Raw genomic sequence first — 20,716 nt, forward strand, 5'->3', positions numbered from 1 at the left:
AAGTCCTTTTGTGTACCAGGGATACATTCCAGTTCCACTCTCAGAGGTCCCTTAGACTGCCCAGGCTTTCTGAGACCTACGTTCAAGGGGTCTGAGTGGGTATAATGCTGGTTTCCCAGCTATCAGTCTGGGGGGGTACATTAGCTCCCACTTGCTTAGGTCAGCTGTCTCTGTGGGTTTCTGTAGTCTGGAGTTGACCCCTCTTCTTTTCACTCCTCCCTCTCTGCAACTGGATTCCAGGAGTTTGGCTCATTGTTTATCTGTAGGTGCCTGCTTCTGTTTCCATCAGCTACTGGATGAGGGCTCTATGATGGCATATAAGTTAGTTATCAATCTCATTATCAGGGAAGGACATTTATGGTAGCCTTTCCACTGTTGCTCAAATGGTTAGTTGGGGTCACTCTTGTAGATCTCTGGACATTTCCCTAGAGTCAGTTTTCAAACCTATAATTGCTCTCTCTCTCTCTCTCTCTCTCTCTCTCTCTCTCTGTCTCTCTCTCTCTCTTCTCTCATCTATTCATCCCCTGACTCAATCTTCCTGGTCATTTAGGAAAATGGGAATCAGTCTACCACAGGACCCATCAATCCCACTTTTAGGCATATACCCAAATGATCCACATCCACACAACAAAGACATCTGTTCAACTATGTTCATACCAACATTCTTTGTAATAGCCAGAACCTGGAAGCATCCTAGATATCCCTCAACTGAAGAATGGATAAAGAAGATGTGGTATACTTACACAATGGAAATGGAATATTACTCAGCAGAAAAATACAATGGAATCTTGAAATTTGCAGGCAAATGGATGGAACTAAAGAAACCAACCTGAATGAGGAAACCCAGTCACAAAAAGAGGAACATAGTATGTACTCACTCATATATGGATTTTAAACAAAGGACAAAGGATCACCAGCCTATAATTCACACTGTCAGAGAAACTAGGATACAAGGAGGAACCTAAGAGATTCATACAAGGGTCCTCATAGAAGAGGAAAGGAACAAGATCTCCTGAGCATATTGGGGGGGTGGCAGTGAGTGGAGAGGGAGTTAGAAGAAAAAGAAGAGGAGGAGAGGAGAAAAATATTTTTTTCTTGCTAGGATATTACTAGGCAGGAATTTCTTTGATATGTTTGTCCCAGATTATATTGCAGCTGTTTGTAATAAATATTTGTTTCTAAGGAGACATGGAAAATTTCCTCAAGCTAGTCAGCAGAAAGTTTGTTTTCTTCAAGGAGAAATTTCTTAAACCACCTCTTTCCTTCTTCCTTGGATACAGATGAGAAATCTGCATTGAGCAGCCTTATTGCAACATGTAAAATCCCTGAAGGTGAACTGGGAACACACTGAAGATGACAGAGATAAAACAGAAAAGTCAGGTCACTGCTAGCATTTCCATATTAATCATGTGTGTCTTTAAAAAGTGTGCTTTTTGGGGCCACAGTTGGGCAGGTCTGCTGATGGTTACAGCAGAATCTTCATTATAACTGTGTTCCACCAAATGCATAACACAGGCATCCAGAAGCTATGCCATTATTCACTCTAGATCTGTAGAAGTAAATAATCTTTAAGTTACACATCATACAAAGTATCACTTGTCATTTTAATTTTATATTTATTTTAAAAAATCATTCTAACATTTAAGATAATGCCCAGGCTTTGTGGCACATGTGTATAAATCCTAGCACCTAGGAGACTGAGGAAGGCTGATTGAGAATTTGTTTGGCTACAGAGTATGACAGTGTCTCAACATTAAATTTAAATTTTCCACATATTCCATTTTTGTAAGCATATTAGAAATGTGTTGAATGATTTGTTAGTATGCCATTAAACTTTATAGCCAAAATATTCATCTGACTTGTGGATAATTTTATAATTCATTATCTCAAATTCCCATGATTATTCAATATCCTTTACAGTAACAGTATGATGAAGTATTTCTTAAGCCCATTCATAAATTATGCAATCCCAGTTTGTGGTTCTTGACACTTTTTTTGCATATGTGTAGAGTGAATCAATTTTTGTAACCTCATTTTGGAAATGTTGCTAAATACATAGGATTAGCAAAATCCATCACCCTTTCTCCTAGACATGAAAGAAGTGTAGATTTATTCCTCCCTCCCCCAGGGCTTCTTTGAGGTCACTGTTACCCAGTCTGGAAGGCTGTGCTTAGTGTTAGCTGATAATTACACATCACATGCTGTAGAGAGAACCACAGCAATGGATATGAAATACATTTTTCTATGACTGGTGTTATAGAAGCTAATTCTACATGAAGAAATTGATTGTGGGAGTGTGTACAGAAGAAGAGCAAGGAGTACTAAGGTGCACTCCTTGGTATCAACAGAGGAAAAGAAGACCTAACTATGGAGTCTTCACTAGAGACAGATTGAGTCTGGACAGAGAATTTTGGGCACATCATGTCAGCGTGGAGGGTACATGACTTCCTGTAAGGTGGAGCATGCTTGGCCAAGATATTAGAGAATGTGGTCGTTGTTCACCAGTGTTTGGAACTAACGTAATACATTGAGCATGGCATGTGGAAAGTAAATGTGGAAAAGACACTAAGAGAATCCAATAGTCTACAAAATTTAACCACCCAGACCCCATTTTCCTCATGTGCAATTTATTGTCTAAGCACAGTTTTTGCATAGTTCTATCTAGTCCTAATGTCTGAGGAAGCTTGTAATGAGATGCTTAATGGTGAAAATTATGGCATGCATTGAGGTTTTTCTTGAGATTATCACTGATATCTGACATCATCTCTCTTCATCAACATCTGTATCTTCCTTCTTGTCAATGGGTAGTGTTCTAGGTAAGGTTAACTTCTTTATTGTGGTAACTCAAGCTGCAGCATATGTTGGGTTAAAAACAAAAACAATGTTTACACATTCTTCTATGATCATAGTTACTCTAGTTGTCAAAATTCAGATAATACTGAACCTGTGAGTGCTATGCATTGTATTCATTTAAATACTCATTATTTACCCTATTCCCCTCCTCTTACAGATCATGAACCTTGCTATGAAGACTAGAGTCACTTACACGTATGCCATTGTACTCTACTGTCAAAGAAAATGTTAACTAGGTTTAGTTATTTTATGTTGAATAGGAATATTACAATCCATGTTTCCTGTAAGGCAGGATATCCAGGACTGTTCAGCCTAAATTTTTCATGATTTTATCAAATGGATCACGTGAATTAATGGTGACTAGTCTACTCCATTATCATCTTCGAAGTATTATCTCTGTGTAGACAATGTACCCCATAGTGACCTCCGATTGAAGATATTTATCTTCCATAGAACAAATGCCATCTCTAAGCTGATACTTCAATTGAATAGTGGAAAGTGTTAGATTTTATTAACCAGTTTATCTATATTGTGAAACCAGGGGATGACATAATTACAGAAATATCAGTGATATTCTCTAGGTTGGAAATTGGGTTCCTTGGTCTATTACAGCATCATGTAGCATGTCGTGTTAGAATTAAAATATTCTAAAACCCATGGATAGTTGTATAGCCTAAGGAACTTCAGGCAAGAAAGGCATATCTAAATCTATGATAAATTTCACTTCAATCAGGATGAAAATTACCTGCTAAATTATAGAATATACTTAGCATTTTTTCTTCACATGCATGTCTGTAACTATAAGGTGGAAATTTAGCAATGGCAACAGCTATTTCTACCTTGTGAAAGGGAGCAAACACAGCATATTCATAACATCCATCTTATCCTGAAGTGGTGACTTCATTAGGAAATTATTGCTCATGCTCACATACAGAGCTAGCTGGTAACATAGGCAACTGTGCTTGTGTGGGATTAGTCATTCTATTCATTTGCGTATACCGCATCTTCTGCACTGGATGATCTCAGGTAACTACTCTGTGATATAAATGATTTCATTTCTCATAGTTCCAGCCAATAGTCAAAGTCAAAAACATTTTACATGCCCACAGGGGCTCCATACACAATCTGGTTTTCTGCCAATTTTCTTTTTAATTCAAATTCCCCAGAAACTCAAATCCATCATGTCTTCTATACACATCTAAATAAGGAAGAGATGTTTTGTCTTTTGTAAAGATTAAGGAATATAACTGAGCATTTGCTTAGTGTCTTTGGGGATATTTGTTTTTGTTAAACTTTAGTTAGAAAATGGTCATCATGTCAGGGACTAAACGATCTTTTGCCACCAGAAAAAGAAAAGCAGTCCCTAGAAAATACCAGTATGGGACACATGCCTATTTCCCTCCTTTTCTCAGTCTTCCATTCAATCATGATGCTTCATTTCCTTTAATTGAAACACAATTTAAACTTTTTGTAAACAACCTACATAATAGACAAAAGGAAGAATATAAATAAAGTTCATTCTTTTGGAAATGAACAGCATTGACATGCTGTGGTCTCCTTGGTTAGTGTGAGCACACTTAGGAACAGGAACAATATATAAATGACAGAGTCCATTCATGTTTTTTCCTAAGTTAATATTATAATCATTAAAAGACATCTCTGAATTTACTTCCAAAACATGAATCATCAGCATTTTAGTAGTCAGTTCAAATTGTCTAAGAGCTTAATTCATTTCTAGTTTTGGATTTTGGGGAGTACATAGTCCCTCTGTGAAAGTTAAACATTGATCAAATAAAAGTCATAGTCACATTTTTCATGAATTTTCATCTATAATTATGGGGGAATGTAGCATTCCTTACTTACAGTAATTCTAAATAATTTCTAAATAATTTGTTTTTTTACCATATTCAATGGTTGGGGAAGCATGTTGCACCACCCCTTATCCTCATTTAAAAGGATTATGGTGACATATTTCTTATGATCTAATAAAGCTTACCTAGAGATCTGAATTCAAAACTAGCCACAGCCATAGAGGCCAGGCAGTGGTGATACACACCTTTAATTCCAACAGCTATATTAGTTAGCCATAGAATCTGGGCAGTGGTGGCTCACACCTTTAATCCAGCATTAGAAGGGTATATAAGACAGGATTAGTGTCTCACTGTGGGCAATTATTCTTCAGCCACATTGAAGACAGGATTTCCCCAATCTTGGCAGAGGTAAGAGCTCTCTAGTGGCTTGACTGCTTTGTTTTTCTGATCTGCAGTTTGAAACCCAATATCTGTCTCTGGGTTTTTACTATTTGTACTACACAGGATAGTTGCTTTTTCAGACATTTGGTTCCTTACTTATCAACTACGAAGTCAAGTACATACAAGGCTTATTTTCATCTCTGGAATTTTAGACTTCCTTTGGATTCAGTCCCATTAGAATGCTACAGGTAAATAAGAGATAGATAAATAGCTACAAATGTTAGTGAACATTTATGAGAAGATTCTGAGCCTTATAATTAATCTTCTGTACATTAACTATTGTGTTGAGCACATGGCCTGCCATGAAAGCACAGCCAATCAAGGCAATATGCCCCCCTACTCATTTCCCTTCCAGTTGTAGAACTCGCCTTGCACTAGCCTCGTCTATACCAGGCATATATTTCATCATCTTTGTGATTCACCTTGTCCAAAAGAAACAAATTCAGCTGTATCCTGGTTTCATTCTTCTATTCATGCAAGAAACATATTCAATGTACAGAGGACTGGAGTCCTGCTTTTCTGGTGTCATCTCATGGCTTGCAATTTCTCAGGGAACCAGCAGGGGAAAACTGCTCATGCGGGATTGCCCCAATTCACTTTGGACTGTGTTTTTCTTTACTCAAACTTTGGTTCAAGGAATTATTGAGGTCTAAATAAAACTTATATGCACTATTCTAAATCCACATTATTAATATCATCACCTTTATACAATCTATATCAGATAGCAAAACTTGACAGTAACTATCAAGTCCACATTGATATTCAATTTGAAGTTGGCCAGTGATTGTGTTAACTTTAAAATACTTATTTGTCTTATAATAGATATCCATAATCATAATTGTCTCATGGTAATAGATAATTATTATTACTATAGCAATGTCCACCACCATTCCAAACTTTTTCTGAATCTATTCTTCTTAGTCAATGTTTAGTGTATCTAAATGTTAGTTATATCTAGTGGGTGCTTGGGCTAGAAATAAAGATGTTTAAAATCAGACTACGAAAAAAAAGTGAGACCTCTAGAATTTCTAGTGTTGAATCTAGAAAAGAACATTTGGTGTTTGATGCAGCTCTCTGATAACCTAGCATTCTTAAATAGTCTTGGGGATCCACAGTTTCAACCACATTTCTGGGATTAAGTCTTTACATTGAGAACCCAAAGTATGGGTGCATAAGATGAGTCTCCATGGCAATGTTGGGTCAAGATGCCTCATGTTTTAAATTCTCATTAATGGAAGTGCAACATCATTCTAATATGTGAATATAATCCTATAATCCTCCAACATAAGCTAACTAGTAGAAAGGAAGAAAAGTCATGTGTTATGGAAAAGATTATATTATAACTGGGTTTGAGATGTGGGCTATGTTGAAACAGGCTGTTTTGGGAAAGGTTTGTAGGACAGAAAAAAATAAGGATAATCTACTCTTATCTGGGAATCATTCAAGGCATATGATGATAGATGAGGTTATAGATGATGGTAGATTTGTAAAGCTATAAAAGGTAAGAAAAGATTACAGGATGTGCATTTTGGTTCTGTTTACATCCCTATGCTACTTTCATCTTTCAATATACAGGGAATTTCACAGAACTGCAGTGAACTTAGTTTGAAATTTTGTTTACTTCTTCATTCATATCTCTTTGAGCCAACACATGGAAAAATCTTCTGTTTCTTTTCTCTAGAATGAAGTTGCCAACTTCCTGAAGGCTCTGTCAAGGTTGGGAAAGAAAATAACCTGTCTAAGATAGGGTGCTTAGGTCTTAGTATAACCAACTTGGTAGACATGGAAACTATAACAAGATCAAACCTGTATTTAAAATAGTCAATAATATCAAAACATGTTAATTATGACTATTTTTTAGGCATAGTAGTAATTAAATCATAGATATTTTATAAAAATAATCTATAAATGATCCATGACAATTTCAGATTAATAAACAATCTAGTATGCCAAGCATTATGTGCTAGAATCATACTTGAAGAAACTATCTGATATGAAGCAGCTATATATTAGTACCCTTCCATAGTGAAAACTCAGGAAATCCTCAATATGTTCTGGATTTGTATGTCCACTAATCTTAAACCTCATGCATCCCCCAAATACATACAATTTCAATTCTATATGTCTGACTCCCTCCATATCTCCTTGGCATCTCCCCAGAAACCTCCCTGCCTAGATATTGGCCATTCAGTTCTTTATTATATCAATCACTGTAATACATCTTCACAGAGTGTACAAATAGCACATAACATTCAATCTTTTTTTTAGTAGAATTTTTGTTCAACTGCTGTCTTCTGTTGAGTAGCTCATACCATACACCCAGCCCCATTATTCCTGATTATATGAGCTGAAACTTGATTTGAGTGCATATTTTGCTTAAAAGGGATATGAAAAACCCCAAGTCTAGATGGGCCAAGTAAGAGAATAAACATACTGAAACTAGGATGTACACTATTTAAATAGTACTTCTAATATATACTTCTAAACAAGAGAAACTAAAAGTAAATTTTAGTAAAAATAAAAATATAAGAAAAATTAAAGATACCATGAGAATAAACAAGATGCAAAATGAAGTTAAGCTCAAAAAATTAAAATGTAGAAATCTGATCGTAAAAAGAAAAAAAAGCTTCAAGTATTGCAGGTATATATCAGAACATTTTACAAAAGTATACTAAGAAAAAATAATGCAAAATTAATATTGTTAAAAGACCAAAGAGTAAAACATGAAAATGTGTAATAGCAATTATAAGGATTAATAACCACAGAGAGAGCTGCATGTTGCATGTAAAAATGGTGCAATGACATTACCCTAAGCTTTAATGCCACACAGAGGCAAGAGTGAATTTCATTGTGGCAGAAAGCCAATGTACACATTGCAAAATACTTTGCCTTGCATGCACAGGGCCTACTTAGGTCTGCATCAGAGTCTCTGTGTATATATTATGGCTTCCTATTTAGTGTTTTCATGGACTTTTTGAGTATGCAAATGAGTGGGTCTTTGCCTCTTGTGCCTTTTCTTGGGCTCTTTTCCTTTGGTTTTTCTTGTCCACTCTAATGTGGTAGTCTTTGTTTTATTTTTATCATATTATATTTTGTTATATTCTATTATTATCCCTTGGAAGCCTGTTTGTTTTAATGAGAAACAGAATGTGGGGGTGGAGGGGATAACTGGGAGGGGGAAAGGGAGAAAATTGTAATCAAGATATATTATTTAAGAAAAAAGATCTAAACAATACTTTGCCTTGCATTGTAGAATATGAAAAGGATCTAACATATAGTTACTATTCAATGTAATTCATGGTGCTTGCAATGGTGAAATTTGACAAACATTAAAAACTAGAAACAGAAGTTTGAGTTCCCAGAGGTGTTTGTCTAAGGTGTGGAAAGAATCCACAGGACTACCCAGGGCCATTATAGTGAGCAAATGCATGGTGGGGTATCATAAAGAGAGAGGCAGAATGGTCCATGTCCTATGGAGAGAGGCAGATCTGAAGAGGTGAAGGTAGTGAAGAACAGACAAATGTAAGAGGCCTGCTTTCTACCCAGTGCCATGGTGATGCCTAGTCCCGTACTGCCAAAGGGACAGGTCTGGGTCCATGACCTTCCACAGCCAGTCTGTGTTGATGTCCATGGCTCCTCTCACCACTGAAGGCAGTGAGGCCCAGGGTCTGAGCCAGCCACATTGGTGCCAGAGGGCCATTCCACTACAGAAACCATCCTGATCTGGGTGGCCTGAGCTGCCTGCCACCCAGGGTCATGCAGTTGTCAGAGCTTGAGTTGCAACTGAGCATCATGTCTGGGTCTATATCTCTATTGCAGGCAAGGTCTGTGTTGATACCCATGATGCCTGTTAACATCTTAGGCCATGTGGATGCCCAAGATCTGGCCGCCATTTGAGTACATGTTGGTGTCAAAGGGCCACTCTACATCTATGGTGATGCTAATCTGAGTGATCTGCACTGCCAGCCAGGACCATGGTGACAATCAGGACTGGGCCGCTGCCAAGGGCCATATCTGAGTCCATGGCCCTAACACAGGCAAGGTTTGCATCAATGTCAGTGGCACCTGTTACTACCGAAGACTGTGCAATTTTCTGGGGTCTGGGCTGCCACCAGGAGCCATGTTGGAGTCAGGGGACCAGCTGTTGCTGGGCACATGCTGATCTGGGTGGACCTACACTGCTACTCAGGACTGTAGTGACATCAGGGCTCAAGCTGCTGCTAATTGCCATGTCTAGGTCCATGGTCCTGCTACAACTGGGGTCTGTGTTGATTTACTAAAAGAGCTCATGGTGAACCAAGTGTTGAACCATGTGTTGAAATGTGAGAGCCATGCTGAGCTGGACCCTACCCTTACTAGAGAAATGACCCTGCCCCTCAAAGGCCATACGCCTCAAATGGACCCTACCCCTAATCACAGGCTTGGGAGAGCTGGCTCCACCCTTGACCTGAGCAGGTGGGTCCCATTGATGAGTCAGAACAACCCAACTATCACCCAGATCCACATCCTGGGCTTTGAGTGGGCACTCCCCAACCTCTACCCCATCTGTGACCTGCTGGAGCAAGTGAAGGGACTGGGCCTACAGAATGATAGACACAGTATCTCCATGGCTGGGGGCAACTGCAGGATTTCCAAGAGTGGTTTTTATGAGGGTCCAGTATTGATGGTGAACCAGAAGCCAGAGGCCTTAAACCTGACCAACAACATATTAAACAAAAAACATTTGCAAGTAAAGCTGTGCAGATAGTAGGATCTCGATAGGACATACAGCCTCTCCCAATGCCACCAAGAGGAGTAAAGAGACGATGATGGAGAAGCAGAGTATTTTCCTTTTTGTAGGCATTTCTTTTGTTTTGTGCTTATATTTGTTTTATTTTTTAATATTATTATTCTTATTTGCATTTTAATTTTTTCCTTATTTTTATTGATTCTTCTTTAGTTTTCCTTTAGTGGAGGATATTTCAAGGGTGAAGGGCATACATGGAGAGACTGAGAAATGAGTGGGATTGGGTGCATGATGTGAAATTCCCAACAAATCAGTGGAAAATTTATTTTTAAAAGAAGATATAGCCTCATTGGCCAGCATCTATGATGTCCTGAGTCTTAAACACTATACTTGCATCCTAAGATTCTGCCACAAAATTATTCCAATCAGTATGAACATACAGCAATAATAATAACAATATCTCTAAGTGTCCAACAAAGTATGTATATACAGCCTATAAAAACTTAAAACCTACACTAAGAAGAGAACTAGCCAAAGGAAAAAATTAACACAGGATTTGAATGGACACTTCTCAAATTTATTTTGGGTAGTCTGATTGAGAAATTCGACTTCTAGATCACTAAAGAAATGCAAATTAGTAGTAATTTCATTCTAAATAAGTTATTGGCAAGGCAGTATTGGTGTATAATTTTAATCCCAGAATTCAGGGAGGCAGAGGCAGACAGATCTCTGTGAGTTTGAGGCCAGCTTGAATTCTAGGACAGCCACAGCCAGGCCAGAGATAAACAGAGAAACCTTCTCAAAAAAAAAAAAAAAAAAAAAAAAAAAAGAAAGAAAGGAAGAAAAAGAAAAGAAAGAAAGAAAAAAAGTTACTGAATAATGGCTAAAACAAATATTCAACAATAGCATTACTTATAAAATGCTTCAAAATGGCAATTATAATTCCTTGGCTACATTTATTTAAAAATCCATGTTTTCTATTGTGGTGGCTTGAAAGAAAATGGCCACTATCGGGAGTGGCACTATTAGAAGGTATGGTTTTGTTGGACTGGGTTTGACCTTTTGACCTTTTTTCCAGGAATCTGTTAATATGCGGGAGGGCTCTGAGGACTCCCATGCTTAAGCTATGCTCAGTGTGGGCACAGGTTGCTTCTCCTGTCTGTGAATCAAGATGTAGAACTCTCAGCTTCTTCTACAGCACCATGTCTGCCTGCATGTCACCATGTCTGTCGATGATGATAATGAACTGCATCTCTGAAACTGTAAGCTGGCCTCAATTAAATGTTTTCCTTTATAAGAGTTATCATGGTCATAGTTTCTCTTCACAGCAATAGATATCCTAACAAAGACATCTATGATCTTGCATTTTTTTTCTACATGTAGGTCCCATTATTAAAATCTTAACATAAATTCACCAAATCATGTAGTAGAAAAGAAAATACTAGAATATAGAACATTAAGAATAACACAAGTATTCTTGCTTTTAGTTGTTCAAAGCAGTAAACTACAGAAATTTCCTTCAACCCCATAGTGGATAAATAAATATCTGTGTATACAAACCTAGAAAACAAGAACTTCCCCAAGAAAGAAAGTCCTAGAAATTCTCATAAAAAATAGATGATTTTCTGAGAGGTGAGGAAGGTCAAACTCAACTACGGCGAGACATGAAGAAGCATTCCTCCTGAGCACAAAACACTTTAAATTTAAGTATTAGCTGAGGATCCTCTCCACGCCCTTGTACTATAGGGTCAGATAATAGAATCTCCATACTCTAAAACATTCATATACATCCCAGTACCATCTGCCCATAGTGAACAGGGCCCTTCCAAATTATCATCCATCAATAAAATGCCTCACAGGCTAGTCTGATCTGATGGACATAATTTCTCAATTGAGGTTCCCTCTTCTTAGAGGATTCTACTTAGTATCAAATTGACAAAACAACAACAAAACTAGGCACTCCTCAAACCAATTAAGTTTCTTCTCACACTAACCAAATAAACAGCCAGACAAGGAAACAAAAAAGTGCATTGTTAGCACACATACACAAATTAACCATGAAGTAGGAAATTTGTAACCTATCCCATAGACATCCTGTCCATAAGTTGCATAGATGTAAACTGTCCTTCTACACAGTTATCACAAGAGAAAAACAATATTAGAATCCAATGAATTGCCTAATGAAGATACCATCTACAAAGAACAAAGCAGGAGAATAATACAAGACAAGATTAAAATTAAATCTCCCCCAACAAGCATTAGAGGATACTTATGATCTGATTGAGAGGTTGATATCTTTAAAAGAAAATAAAACTTGGTTGAGTCCATAGGAGAGAGAAAAGAGTAAGAGAGAGGAGGAGAAAAGTGGAAAAAGGAGAAAGAGGAAGAAGATGAGGAGAAGAAAAAAAAAAGGACAGGGAGGGGAAAATAAGACAAAATTATATTAGCTGATGCCTCAATTATAAAGCATCCCAATGAGAAAAGATGAAAACTAACTTTATTTAGGATGTCAGCAAATTAAACACAAATGTCACTAATAGCAAAAATGCTAAAACACAAAAAAATGTAAAAAAAAAAAAAAAAAAGCATCAAGGAAAAAACAGGTAAGAGGATGAACACATGATTGATTTGCAAGGGAAATTGTTGAAGTGGCCTTTACTTTTACATTTATTATTTATTTATTTATCTATTTGTTTATTTATTTAAATGAGATAGGATTTGCTCTATGTAGCCCTGCCTATCCTGGAACTCCCTCTGCAGATAAGGCTGGCCTTGAACTCCCAGAGATTTGCCTGACTCTGCCTCCCCAGTACTTGGATTAAAGGAGTGCACCACATCTACCCAGCCTCATTTTTATTTGTAACAGGGGAAAAATAAAAAAACACATTCATAGGGATCTGTTTTGAAGCTGTGCAAGTGGCAAAATCTGAAAAGGCTTCACAACTACATTCTACAGGCATTGAGGTAACATAGGAAGGGGGAGAGAGAGAAAGACTAAATGAAAGACATAAAATCTCTGGGGCCAATTACTACTAATGACCACTCTCTGGGAAGAGTCTTGATTGTTGTGTAGCTATCTTCTGTACCATTCCTCTGCTTTCTGTAAGTTTTAAATCACACTGAAATAATTTTTAAATAATAAGTCTTAAAACAATAAACTTATTAAGAATAACGTCTATGGGGTGAAGAAGCATATATGCGTGCATGATATTTATAAACATATGATGTCAGGATGTAATTTATTTTCAAAGCATAATTATATTTATGTTGGAAGGAATTTGGCCAGGTTTGAAATAATGATTGGAAATTGTGTTGTTAGCTGTAACATTTTTCAGGGTCACTTTTGCTTTTTTCCTTTTGTTCTATCTCCCAAGTTAGCATAAATTAGCACGTCTTTTTTTTTTTTTTTTTTTTTTTGTATTTTCTTCTGTTTTTCTTTTATTAAAAATAGACTTTTTTCAGCTCCTTTGAGATTGTCCCATGTCCCCTCTCATCTGACTCCACCCACTGTCTCTCTTTAGAGAACAAATAGGTACCCTAAGAATAATAATAAACAAGTTAAGATACAACAAAACCAAATTGAATAGGACAAAACAAACACACATAAGAAAAATAGTCAACCAAAATTCTCTTTCCATTCTTTTTAAATGCAAATGTTTCTTTTAAAAAGTTAATAGAAGTCAGTTGCTTTTCACATTTTTCTGCATTTCGCTTTCAAATCAAGTGTAATTTAAATATGAGATAATAGGTACAACTTCACTAATATTCAGAAATATATGTTTCATTTTTCTTAGTCCCAGTTCCTTCTTCCTCCAGTTCTTCCCTGTTCCCCCAATGTCCCCCACCCCCAGTCCCCTTCCCTACCCCACTCCCCACTCCACAGGGAGGGTGAGGCTTTTTTTTTTTTTTTTTTTTATGTTTCAAGACAGGGTTTCTCTGTGGCTTTGGAGCCAATCCTGGAACTAGCTCTGTAGACCAGGCTGCTCTTGAACTCAAGAGATTCTCCTGCCTATGCCTCCCAAGTGATGGGAGATGCAATTATGTATATATGTTTCTCATACTGGTTAATAATAAAGCACTGTTGGCCAATAGGAAAGGAAGATAGGAGGGACTAGGAGACAAGGAGGAAATAGGAAGTAGGAAAGGGAGCCAAGATGGAGAGTCTGGAGAGAGCTGGACGCCAGCCACCTCCCAGGTAAGAGAAGGCCATGTGAAGATACATAGATCAGCAGAAATGGGTTAATAATTAAAGGCAGAGCTAGCCGATAAGAAACAAGTAACCAGGCCAACAGCATTGTACCAAAAAAAAAAAAAAAAAAAAAAAAAAAAAAAAAAAATGCACAGCTTTTAAATAACCCTGCTAACAATTTATTGGTGTGCATGAGAGATGGCAATGGCGGTGACCACATCTCCAAGCCGGCAGCATGCTTTCTGGGTGGCAGCGCAGACCAAGGTGGTGAGCACAGCTTTCCTTGCTGGCGGTAAAATACCCGCCACCATCTTTGGTAAACCGCGGCTGACACAGCTATGACTTTCATTTTAGCAATGTTGTTGTTTACCACATAAAAGACTTGTGGCCAGACGAAGATAAAAATTTACAGTAAAGACAGATTCATATTAAGAATCTAAAGGTTTACAGTGTGTTTTAAAATAAGGAGACATGAAAAAAAAATAAAATGAGTTTAAAAAGACAAAGAGGAACTGGGTGTAGTGGCACACGCCTTTAATCCCAGCACTTGAGAGACAGAGGCAAGCAGATCTCTGTGATTTGCAAAGTAAACCTGGTATGCAGAGTAAATTCCAGGACAGATAAGAGTTACAAGGAGAAACCCTGTCTCAAAAAATAGAAAAGAAACAGAATAATAAAAAGCCACAGATGGAGTGAGATCCCACTACCCTGCAAAACCTTCTCAAGTTCCAGCCCAGCCCTCGTCCTCTTCTGCCGGCTATTGGCCAGAGGTGAGTCTGGGCCCAATCGGGGCTGCCTGTCCCCTTCAACCTCTTTCCCCCTCCCCCGCCTGAACTCCCTGGATTGGCCCCTGATCCTGCTGCTCCTGTCTCCGGTCCCCTTTGAGAGCACCCTTGGAGCTCTGATACACCCCCACCCATCCCAACCTCCAGCCTACCCCCCCCACCCTGTGCCCTACCCCACCTACGGTCCTGCCGCTCTGGTTGAGCACTGGGACAGAGGGTGGAGCCAACAGTCCACCCTACTTCGGAGACCTCTCGGAGCAACTCCGAACAAAGGAGACCTGACTAGCCACGTGAGACCACCTGTAATTTCCACCGGCTTGGTCCCTGACCCCGCCTCCAGTCCTCTGCTGGAGTCCCAGGCCCCTCCCAGAGATCCGCCTATCTCTGCGGGTCCACTTGGAGTTCCTGCAGGCAAGATCCTTGACCCCCAAATCCGGGCCCTGCCAAAGAACTAGGTCTCAGCTGGAGAGCGCCAGTTTCCAGTGAGATCCCACTACCCTGCAAAAACTTCTCAAGCTCCAGTCCAGCCCTCGTCCTCTTCTCCCGGCTATTGGCCAGAGAGAAGCCTCCTAGAGAGCTTGGACCACACAGAGATACAGACATTGAATCTTTGATCCACATAAGCCCATCTGGGAAGGACCATAGAGAGAGGGAAGAGACACCACCAACACCTACAGGAAGAAGCTATGGGAAGAAGGCAATACAAGAGAACACCTAACAACAGAAAGACAAACATGACACCACCAGAATCTAGGGAATCTACACCAACTAGAATGGAACACAACAACAAAGCAGAGGAAGCAGAAGGGTATGACTTAAAAATCACCATCATAAAAATGATAGAGGCCCTCAAAGAAGATATGAGAAAATCCCTTAAAGAAATAGAGGAAAAAACAAACAAAAAAGTGGAAGAAATGAACAAATTCCTTAAGGAAAGTACAGAAAGCCAAGAAAAAACAATTAACCAGGTGAAGGAAACGGTTCAAGATTTGAAAACCGAAATTGAGAAAATAAAGGCAACACAAATGGAAGGAAAGCTGGGCAAAAAATCGGAAACCACGGACACAAGCATAACCAATAGAATTCAAGAGATGGAAGAGAGAATCTCAGGCGCAGAAGATAAACTAGAAGAAATAGATTCATCGACCAAAGAAAACCATAAATCCAACAAATCCTTAACACACAATATCCAGGAAATGTGGGACACCATGAAAAGGCCAAACCTAAGAATAATAGGCATAGAGGAAGGTGAGGAAGCCCAGCTCAAAGGTGCTGAAAACATATTCAACAAAATCATCGAGGAAAACTTTCCAAATCTGAAGAAGGACATGCCCATGAAAGTACAAGAAGCATACCGAACCCCAAATAGGCTGGACCAAAGAAAAAAGACCCCTCGACATATAATAATCAAAACACCTAGCATACAGAATAAAGAAAAAAATATTAAGAGCAGCGAAGGAAAAAGGACAGGTAACATATAAAGGCAGACCTATCAAAATTACACCTGACTTCTCCATGGAAACCCTCAAGGCCAGAAGGTCCTGGATAGATGTTCTAAAAGTATTAAGAGAACACGGATGCCAGCCTAGGCTACTATATCCAGCAAAACTCTCAGTCAATATAGATGGAGAGAACAAGATATTCAATGACAAAACCAGATTTTCCCAATATGTATCTACAAATCCAGCCCTACAGAAAGTATTGGAAGGAAAATTCCAACCCAAGGAAGGTAACTACACCCACAAAAATGTAGGCAACAGATAATCCAACTACACCAGAAACCTAGGGTGAAGCAGAACAAATATATTCACAATACCACTGCCAACAACAAACCTAAATCAAACAACCATCAACAATCAATGGTCCTTACTCACCCTCAACATTAATGGTCTTAACTCACCTATAAAAAGACACAGATTAACAGAATGGATACGAAGACAGAATCCATCCTTCTGCTGCATACAAGAAACACATCTTAGCTCCAAAGATAGACATTACCTCAGGGTAAAGGGTTGGGAAAAGATTTTCCAATCAAATGGAAATAAGAAGCAAGCAGGCGTAGCTATCCTAATATCTAACAAACTAGACTTCAAACCAAAACTAGTCAAAAGAGATGAAGATGGTCATTTCATATTCATCTCAGGAGAAATCCATCAACACAAAGTCTCAATTCTGAACATCTATGCCCCTAATACAAAGCCACCCACATTCGTAAAAGAAACACTACTAAAACTCAAAGCTCATATAAAACCTCACACACTTATAGTGGGAGACTTCAATACACCACTCTCAACACTAGACAGGACCACAAATCAGAAACTCAACAAAGAAACAAAAGAATTAACAGAAGTTATGTCTCAACTGGGGCTAACAGACATCTATAGAACATTCCATCCAAAGACAAAAGAATATACCTTCTTCTCTGCTCCACATGGAACCTTCTCTAAAATCGACCACATACTAGGAGACATAACAAACCTCAACAGATACAAGAGAATAGAAATAGTCCCCTGTATCTTATCGGACCACCATGCTTTAAAATTGGAATTCAACAACAATACAAATAGCAGAAAACCTGCAAACTCATGGAAACTTAACAATGTGCAATTGCACCACTCCTGGGTCAAAGAAGAAATAAAGAAAGAAATTAAAGACTTTCTAATATTCAACGAGAATGAGGATACAACATACCCGAACTTATGGGACACCTTGAAAGCAGTGCTACGAGGGAAGTTCATTGCACTAAGTGCCCATATGAAGAAAACAGAGGATAGTCACATAAATGAATTAACAGCGCAACTGAAAACCTTAGAACAGAGAGAAGCGAATTCACCCCGCAGGAGCAGACGCCAGGAAATAATCAACTTGAGGGCTGAAATCAACAAAATAGAAACCAGGAAAACAATACAAAAAATCAATGCAACAAAGAGTTGGTTTTTTGAGAAAATCAACAAGATTGATAAACCTTTATCCAAATTAACGAAAAAGCAGAGACAGAACATGCAAATTAACAAAATCAGAAATGAAATGGGGAACATAACAACAGACACAGAGGAAATCCAGACAATTTTCAGGTCATACTTCGAAAATCTGTATTCCACAAAAATTGAAAATTCAAAGGAAATGGACAAGTTTCTGGATAACTATCACTTACCAAAATTAAATCAAGAACAGACAAACAACTTAAATAGACCTATAACCCGAAATGAAATAGAAGCAGTCATCGAAAGCCTTCCAACGAAAAAAAGTCCAGGGCCAGATGGATTCAGTGCAGAATTCTACCAGACATTCAAGGAAGAACTAATACCACTACTCCTCAAACTGTTCCACAAGATAGAAACAGAAGGTTTATTGCCAATCTCTTTTTATGAGGCCACAATAACTTTGGTACCCAAACCTCACAAAGACACAACTAAGAAAGAAAACTACAGACCAATATCCCTGATGAACATCGATGCAAAAATACTCAATAAAATAATGGCAAACCGAATTCAAAAATACATCAGAGAAATCATCCACCATGATCAAGTAGGCTTCATACCTGGATTGCAGGGATGGTTTAACATACGAAAATCTATCAACGTGATCCACCATATAAACAAACTGAAAAAGAAAAACCATATGATTATCTCCCTAGATGCAGAAAAAGCCTTCGATAAAATTCAACACCCTTTCATGATAAAGGTATTAGAGAGGTCAGGGATAACAGGAACATACCTAAACATAATAAGAGCAATATACAGCAAACCAACTGCCAATATCAAACTGAATGGAGAGAAACTTAAGCCAATTCCTCTAAAATCAGGAACAAGACAAGGCTGTCCTCTCTCTCCATATCTCTTCAATATCGTACTAGAAGTTCTAGCTAATGCTATAAGACAACAAAAGGAGATCAAGGGCATCCAAATTGGAAAGGAAGAAGTCAAACTGTCTCTATTTGCAGATGATATGATAGTTTACATAAGCGACCCAATAAACTCTACCAGGGAACTCCTACAGCTGATAAACACCTTCAGCAAACTAGCAGGATACAAGATAAACTCAAAAAAATCAGTAGCCCTATTTTTTTCAGACGACAAAGAGGCAGAGAAAGAAATCAGAGAAACATCACCCTTTACAATAGCCACAAGCAACATAAAGTATCTTGGTGTAACGCTTACCAAACAAGTAAAAGATCTATATAATAAGAACTTTGTGACTCTAAAGAAAGAAATTAAAGAAGATACCAGAAAATGGAAAGACCTCCCATGCTCTTGGATAGGTAGGATAAACATAGTAAAAATGGCAATCTTACCAAAAGCAATCTACAGATTCAATGCAATCCCCATTAAAATCCCACCACAATTCTTCACCGACCTTGAAAGGATAATAATTAACTTTATATGGAAAAACAAAAGACCCAGGATAGCCAAAACAACCCTATACAATAAAAGAACATCAGGAGGCATCACCATTCCTGACTTTAAGCTCTACTACAGAGCTATAGTTCTGAAAACAGCCTGGTATTGGCATAAAAATAGACAGGTAGACCAATGGAATCGAATTGAAAATCCTGATATTAATCCATGCACCTATGAACACCTGATTTTCGACAAAACAGCTAAAATGATACAATGGGGCAAAGACAGCATCTTCAACAAATGGTGCTGGCACAATTGGATGAGGGTGTGTAGAAGACTGCAGATAGACCCATGTCTGTCGCCATGCACAAAACTCAAGTCCAAATGGATCAAAGAACTCAACATCAATCCAGCCACATTGAACCTCTTAGAAGAGAAAGTAGGAGGTACCCTGGAACAAATTGGTATAGGAGACCGCTTCTTGAACATAACTCCAGGGGCACAGACACTGAAAGAAACAATTAATAAATGGGACCTCTTCAAACTTAGAAGCTTCTGTAAGGCAAAGGACACTGTTGACAAGACCAAACGGCAGCCCACTGACTGGGAAAAGATTTTCACTAATCCTATATCCGACAAAGGGCTGATCTCCAAAATATACAAAGAACTCAAGAAACTAGTCAACAAAACACCAAATAACCCTATTAAAAAATGGGGTACAGAACTGAAGAAAGAATTCTCAATGGAGGAAATCAAAAAGGCTGAAAGACACTTAAGAAAATGCTCCACATCCTTAGCTATCAGGGAAATGCAAATCAAAACAACTTTGAGATACCATCTTACCCCTGCCAGAATGGCTAAAATTAGAAACACCAGTGATGACTTATGTTGGAGAGGATGTGGAGAAAGTGGAACACTCCTCCACTGCTGGTGGGAGTGCAAACTCATACAGCCACTTTGGAGATCAGTATGGCGGTTCCTCAGGAAAATGGGAACTAGTTTACCACAGGACCCGGCAATCCCCCTCTTAGACATATACCCAAAGGATTCACATCAATGCAACAAAGACATCTGTTCAACTGTGTTCATAGCAGCACTATTTGTAATAGCAAGAACCTGGAAGCAACCTAGATGCCCTTCAATTGAAGAATGGTTAATGAAGATGTGGCACATCTACACAATGGAATACTACTCTGCAGAAAAAAATAATGGTATCTTGAAATTCGCAGGCAAGTGGATGGCACTTGAAGAAACCATCCTGAATGAGGTAACCCAGTCACAAAAAGAGGAACACAGTATGTACTCACTCATATATGGATTTTAGACCTAGATCAAATGATCACCAGCCTATAATTCACATCACCAGAGGAACTAGGATACAAGTTGTATTCTAAGAGATTCATATAAAGTCCCTCACAGAACTGGGAAGGGACAAGTCCCCCAGACCTCAGGTATAGTGGGGGAGGACAGCTAATGGAGAGAGAAGTAGGAGAAAATGAGAGGGAGGAGAGGAAGGCATGTGCGACTAGGAGGATTGAGCCTGGTTAGGAATGGAAAATAGGAAAGAGAGA

The sequence above is a fragment of the Phodopus roborovskii genome, unplaced genomic scaffold (genome assembly GCF_943737965.1).
Source record: "Phodopus roborovskii unplaced genomic scaffold, PHOROB, whole genome shotgun sequence".
Lineage (NCBI taxonomy): Eukaryota > Metazoa > Chordata > Mammalia > Rodentia > Cricetidae > Phodopus > Phodopus roborovskii.